Genomic DNA, 7,500 nt, shown 5'->3' with positions numbered 1-7,500 from the left:
TGTTTATGTTTCCTTACTTTTTCAAAGTCACTGTGCATTTGCAATATGTTTCAATGGGCAGGTACCATCACGAATTTGTCATGCTCAAAAAATTTTAGATGTATTTTTTTTTGTTTCTTACTTTTTCAAAGTCACTGTGCATTTGGAATATGTTTTAATGGGCAGGTACCATCACGAATTTGTTTATCGAATTTGTTTATGTTTCCTTACTTTTTCAAAGTCACTGTGCATTTGCAATATGTTTCAATGGGCAGGTACCATCACGAATTTGTCATGCTCAAAAATTTTAGATGTATTTTTTTTTGTTTCTTACTTTTTCAAAGTCACTGTGCATTTGGAATATGTTTTAATGGGCAGGTACCATCACGAATTTGTTTATCGAATTTGTTTATGTTTCCTTACTTTTTCAAAGTCACTGTGCATTTGCAATATGTTTCAATGGGCAGGTACCATCACGAATTTGTCATGCTCAAAAATTTTAGATGTATTTTTTTTTGTTTCTTACTTTTTCAAAGTCACTGTGCATTTGGAATATGTTTTAATGGGCAGGTACCATCACGAATTTGTTTATCGAATTTGTTTATGTTTCCTTACTTTTTCAAAGTCACTGTGCATTTGCAATATGTTTCAATGGGCAGGTACCATCACGAATTTGTCATGCTCAAAATTTTTTAGATGTATTTTTTTTTGTTTCCTTACTTTTTCAAAGTCACTGTGCATTTGGAATATGTTTTAATGGGCAGGTACCATCACGAATTTGTTTATCGAATTTGTTTATGTTTCCTTACTTTTTCAAAGTCACTGTGCATTTGCAATATGTTTCAATGGGCAGGTACCATCACGAATTTGTCATGCTCAAAATTTTTTAGATGTATTTTTTTTTGTTTCCTTACTTTTTCAAAGTCACTGTGCATTTGGAATATGTTTTAATGGGCAGGTACCATCACGAATTTGTTTATCGAATTTGTTTATGTTTCCTTACTTTTTCAAAGTCACTGTGCATTTGCAATATGTTTCAATGGGCAGGTACCATCACGAATTTGTCATGCTCAAAATTTTTTAGATGTATTTTTTTTTGTTTCTTACTTTTTCAAAGTCACTGTGCATTTGGAATATGTTTTAATGGGCAGGTACCATCACGAATTTGTTTATCGAATTTGTTTATGTTTCCTTACTTTTTCAAAGTCACTGTGCATTTGCAATATGTTTCAATGGGCAGGTACCATCACGAATTTGTCATGCTCAAAATTTTTAGATGTATTTTTTTTTGTTTCTTACTTTTTCAAAGTCACTGTGCATTTGGAATATGTTTTAATGGGCAGGTACCATCACGAATTTGTTTATCGAATTTGTTTATGTTTCCTTACTTTTTCAAAGTCACTGTGCATTTGCAATATGTTTCAATGGGCAGGTACCATCACGAATTTGTCATGCTCAAAAATTTTTAGATGTATTTTTTTTTGTTTCTTACTTTTTCAAAGTCACTGTGCATTTGGAATATGTTTTAATGGGCAGGTACCATCACGAATTTGTTTATCGAATTTGTTTATGTTTCCTTACTTTTTCAAAGTCACTGTGCATTTGCAATATGTTTCAATGGGCAGGTACCATCACGAATTTGTCATGCTCAAAAATTTTTAGATGTATTTTTTTTTGTTTCTTACTTTTTCAAAGTCACTGTGCATTTGGAATATGTTTTAATGGGCAGGTACCATCACGAATTTGTTTATCGAATTTGTTTATGTTTCCTTACTTTTTCAAAGTCACTGTGCATTTGCAATATGTTTCAATGGGCAGGTACCATCACGAATTTGTCATGCTCAAAATTTTTTAGATGTATTTTTTTTTGTTTCTTACTTTTTCAAAGTCACTGTGCATTTGGAATATGTTTTAATGGGCAGGTACCATCACGAATTTGTTTATCGAATTTGTTTATGTTTCCTTACTTTTTCAAAGTCACTGTGCATTTGCAATATGTTTCAATGGGCAGGTACCATCACGAATTTGTCATGCTCAAAATTTTTAGATGTATTTTTTTTTGTTTCTTACTTTTTCAAAGTCACTGTGCATTTGGAATATGTTTTAATGGGCAGGTACCATCACGAATTTGTTTATCGAATTTGTTTATGTTTCCTTACTTTTTCAAAGTCACTGTGCATTTGCAATATGTTTCAATGGGCAGGTACCATCACGAATTTGTCATGCTCAAAATTTTTTAGATGTATTTTTTTTTGTTTCTTACTTTTTCAAAGTCACTGTGCATTTGGAATATGTTTTAATGGGCAGGTACCATCACGAATTTGTTTATCGAATTTGTTTATGTTTCCTTACTTTTTCAAAGTCACTGTGCATTTGCAATATGTTTCAATGGGCAGGTACCATCACGAATTTGTCATGCTCAAAATTTTTAGATGTATTTTTTTTTGTTTCTTACTTTTTCAAAGTCACTGTGCATTTGGAATATGTTTTAATGGGCAGGTACCATCACGAATTTGTTTATCGAATTTGTTTATGTTTCCTTACTTTTTCAAAGTCACTGTGCATTTGCAATATGTTTCAATGGGCAGGTACCATCACGAATTTGTCATGCTCAAAAATTTTTAGATGTATTTTTTTTTGTTTCTTACTTTTTCAAAGTCACTGTGCATTTGGAATATGTTTTAATGGGCAGGTACCATCACGAATTTGTTTATCGAATTTGTTTATGTTTCCTTACTTTTTCAAAGTCACTGTGCATTTGCAATATGTTTCAATGGGCAGGTACCATCACGAATTTGTCATGCTCAAAATTTTTTAGATGTATTTTTTTTTGTTTCCTTACTTTTTCAAAGTCACTGTGCATTTGGAATATGTTTTAATGGGCAGGTACCATCACGAATTTGTTTATCGAATTTGTTTATGTTTCCTTACTTTTTCAAAGTCACTGTGCATTTGCAATATGTTTCAATGGGCAGGTACCATCACGAATTTGTTTATCGAATTTGTTTATGTTTCCTTACTTTTTCAAAGTCACTGTGCATTTGCAATATGTTTCAATGGGCAGGTACCATCACGAATTTGTCATGCTCAAAATTTTTTAGATGTATTTTTTTTTGTTTCTTACTTTTTCAAAGTCACTGTGCATTTGGAATATGTTTTAATGGGCAGGTACCATCACGAATTTGTTATCGAATTTGTTTATGTTTCCTTACTTTTTCAAAGTCACTGTGCATTTGCAATATGTTTCAATGGGCAGGTACCATCACGAATTTGTCATGCTCAAAATTTTTTAGATGTATTTTTTTTTGTTTCCTTACTTTTTCAAAGTCACTGTGCATTTGGAATATGTTTTAATGGGCAGGTACCATCACGAATTTGTTTATCGAATTTGTTTATGTTTCCTTACTTTTTCAAAGTCACTGTGCATTTGCAATATGTTTCAATGGGCAGGTACCATCACGAATTTGTTTATCGAATTTGTTTATGTTTCCTTACTTTTTCAAAGTCACTGTGCATTTGCAATATGTTTCAATGGGCAGGTACCATCACGAATTTGTTTATCGAATTTGTTTATGTTTCCTTACTTTTTCAAAGTCACTGTGCATTTGCAATATGTTTCAATGGGCAGGTACCATCACGAATTTGTCATGCTCAAAATTTTTTAGATGTATTTTTTTTTGTTTCTTACTTTTTCAAAGTCACTGTGCATTTGGAATATGTTTTAATGGGCAGGTACCATCACGAATTTGTTCATCGAATTTGTTTATGTTTCCTTACTTTTTCAAAGTCACTGTGCATTTGCAATATGTTTCAATGGGCAGGTACCATCACGAATTTGTTTATCGAATTTGTTTATGTTTCCTTACTTTTTCAAAGTCACTGTGCATTTGCAATATGTTTCAATGGGCAGGTACCATCACGAATTTGTCATGCTCAAAATTTTTTAGATGTATTTTTTTTTGTTTCTTACTTTTTCAAAGTCACTGTGCATTTGCAATATGTTTCAATGGGCAGGTACCATCACGAATTTGTTTATCGAATTTGTTTATGTTTCCTTACTTTTTCAAAGTCACTGTGCATTTGCAATATGTTTCAATGGGCAGGTACCATCACGAATTTGTCATGCTCAAAATTTTTTAGATGTATTTTTTTTTGTTTCTTACTTTTTCAAAGTCACTGTGCATTTGGAATATGTTTTAATGGGCAGGTACCATCACGAATTTGTTTATCGAATTTGTTTATGTTTCCTTACTTTTTCAAAGTCACTGTGCATTTGCAATATGTTTCAATGGGCAGGTACCATCACGAATTTGTCATGCTCAAAATTTTTTAGATGTATTTTTTTTTGTTTCTTACTTTTTCAAAGTCACTGTGCATTTGGAATATGTTTTAATGGGCAGGTACCATCACGAATTTGTTTATCGAATTTGTTTATGTTTCCTTACTTTTTCAAAGTCACTGTGCATTTGCAATATGTTTCAATGGGCAGGTACCATCACGAATTTGTCATGCTCAAAATTTTTTAGATGTATTTTTTTTTTGTTTCTTACTTTTTCAAAGTCACTGTGCATTTGGAATATGTTTTAATGGGCAGGTACCATCACGAATTTGTTTATCGAATTTGTTTATGTTTCCTTACTTTTTCAAAGTCACTGTGCATTTGCAATATGTTTCAATGGGCAGGTACCATCACGAATTTGTTTATCGAATTTGTTTATGTTTCCTTACTTTTTCAAAGTCACTGTGCATTTGCAATATGTTTCAATGGGCAGGTACCATCACGAATTTGTTTATCGAATTTGTTTATGTTTCCTTACTTTTTCAAAGTCACTGTGCATTTGCAATATGTTTCAATGGGCAGGTACCATCACGAATTTGTTTATCGAATTTGTTTATGTTTCCTTACTTTTTCAAAGTCACTGTGCATTTGCAATATGTTTCAATGGGCAGGTACCATCACGAATTTGTCATGCTCAAAAAATTTTAGATGTATTTTTTTTTGTTTCTTACTTTTTCAAAGTCACTGTGCATTTGGAATATGTTTTAATGGGCAGGTACCATCACGAATTTGTCATGCTCAAAAAATTTTAGATGTATTTTTTTTTGTTTCTTACTTTTTCAAAGTCACTGTGCATTTGCAATATGTTTTAATGGGCAGGTACCATCACGAATTTGTCATGCTATAAAAATCCTGCAGGAATGTGAAATTGACTGGCCCGATGAACTCGGGATGGCTTTGCAGTGATTCTGGGTCATCTCAATCGCTCGTTTGGGTTGATTTCAGAATGTCGCTTTTGGTGATGTTTTTTCACTATAGAATCATATTGCAAATGTACAAGAGTCAAGTGGACAAGAGTCCATCAGTCAATTAGATATCATTCTGACCACCAAACTGATACAAACTGACACCAAACCCACTTTTTCCAACTCGTTTAGTAGCCAACTATTACATACTTCAGAGCTGGCCCAAAATTCACAACGCCTTCGGTACAAACCATAAAAAAACCATAAAACACGTAGTTACGTTCTAGCTGCGGGTCCATTTCTTATGTTATGTGTTGGCCTAGCTGAGGCGACCCCGAATCCCAAGTTTCGGCTCGATAGGTCATTTGGTGTCCGAGAAAAACCCTAATTGGTGCTGAAAATCCACTATTTTCCATGACTTGCTACGGGGTCCTTGAATGAGATATCGGACAGAAACGTTGGGGTCTGTCTATATGGGCCGAGACGTTCGCAATGCACCTAGTCTTGCGACTCTGGGACATTTCTAAATGTCGTCATTTTCGTGATGCAAAAATGAATTGAAGTTATTTCAAATGTACGAGGCTGTTTCTCGGTCCGAGAACCTTCTAGAGCCACGTAACTCACCACGCACCATCTACGGGGGGTCTAGAACAGGTTTCTAAAGTTTCGGAACTCTAGGTCCGACGGTTCTTTTTTAGCTCCAACAAAGCTAACTATTGGAGCCACTGTCTGTCTCTACGCACCCCAATACGTCCCTCCATCCAAGTTGTGTTTTAGTGCAATTTTTTTTTCCTTTGATTTTTTTTGGGAAAAAATGACTGATTTACAGTTCATGGGGGTTGCCTAATCACACATATGAAGTTTTGGAAAGATCAGACTTTTTTAACCCTTCGAAACAGCCCCTGAGACACCAATTATGGCACTTCCGGTTGGCACAGGAAGTTATAAATCAACACATATCCTCATTGGGGTATGCTGTTACAGAATCCTGAGTTTTAAGTCCTTACGTTAAGAATTGACTGATCTACACAGGGTTGAATGCACTATGTCTATCAAACTGCATGCATTGTATGGGTAAACACTTTTAGGGGCATTTTAACCACTTCCGGTTGGTCCAGGAAGCTTAGAATCAACACAGGTAGACCTCATAGTGGCCTGATGGACTGGTACCGAAGACAGGTTCATACGGCATTCATAACCCACATAGGCCTCAGGTTGAAATTAGGGGTGCAGGCAATGTATTCCTATGGGGAGAGATGACACTGTAATCTGTGAGATCAAAAAACACTGTTTTACTGTGAAGGGTTAATGCCACACGGTCAAGGTTAGGCTTGTTGAGATCGGGAGGACCTTAGGAACATTCAAGTGGTGGAATTTTTCTTCTCACCCTAACGGTTCTCTCACTGTCACTCAAAAGCAAATGACATTGTGGTGCAGGCTTCATTTTGGGCCTTCTATTCTAATGGTTGCTGCGCCTAGACCGAGCGAGCTACGGTCAAGCGGGATAGCTCGTTGAACTCAGAACAGTCTGGAGACTATGGTGATGCCATTTTTTGTGTTGATTTCAGAATGCCATTTTGGTGATGGTCCCTCTCCGTTTAAACATATTGCAAATGTACAAAAGTCAACTAGCAAGTCAGTGTCCATCAGTCAATTAGATGTCATTATGACACCAAATGGATATCAATTGACACCAAACCCACTTTTTACTACTCATTTAGTAGCCAACTATCACATATGTCAGAGCAGTCCCATAATTCACAGCGCCTTCAGTTGAAAACCTAATAAAAAGGTAAAACACATAGTTACGTTCTAGCTGCGGGTCCAGTTCGGACATTATGTGAAGTCCTATGTGAGGCGACCCCGAATCCCGAGTTTCGGCTCGATAGGTCATTTGGTGTCCGAGAAAAACCCTAATTGGTGCTGAAAATCCACTATTTTCCATGACTTGCTACGGGGTCCTTGAATGAGCTATCGGACAGAAACGTTGGGGTCTGTCTATATGGGCCGAGACGTTCGCAATGCACCTAGTCTTGCGACTCTGGGACATTTCTAAATGTCGTCATTTTCGTGATGCAAAAATGAATTGAAGTTATTTCAAATGTACGAGGCTGTTTCTCGGTCCGAGAACCGTCTAGAGCCACGTAACTCGCCACGCACCATGGCCCGGAGGTCTAGAACAGGTTTCTAAAGTTTCGGAACTCTAGGTCCGACCGTTCTTTTTTAGCTCCAACAAAGCTAACTATTGCGGCCACTGTCTGTCTCTACGCACCCCAA

Source organism: Oncorhynchus mykiss, unplaced genomic scaffold, assembly GCF_013265735.2.
Source record: "Oncorhynchus mykiss isolate Arlee unplaced genomic scaffold, USDA_OmykA_1.1 un_scaffold_617, whole genome shotgun sequence".
Lineage (NCBI taxonomy): Eukaryota > Metazoa > Chordata > Actinopteri > Salmoniformes > Salmonidae > Oncorhynchus > Oncorhynchus mykiss.
Note: the sequence above shows the minus strand (reverse complement) of the source record.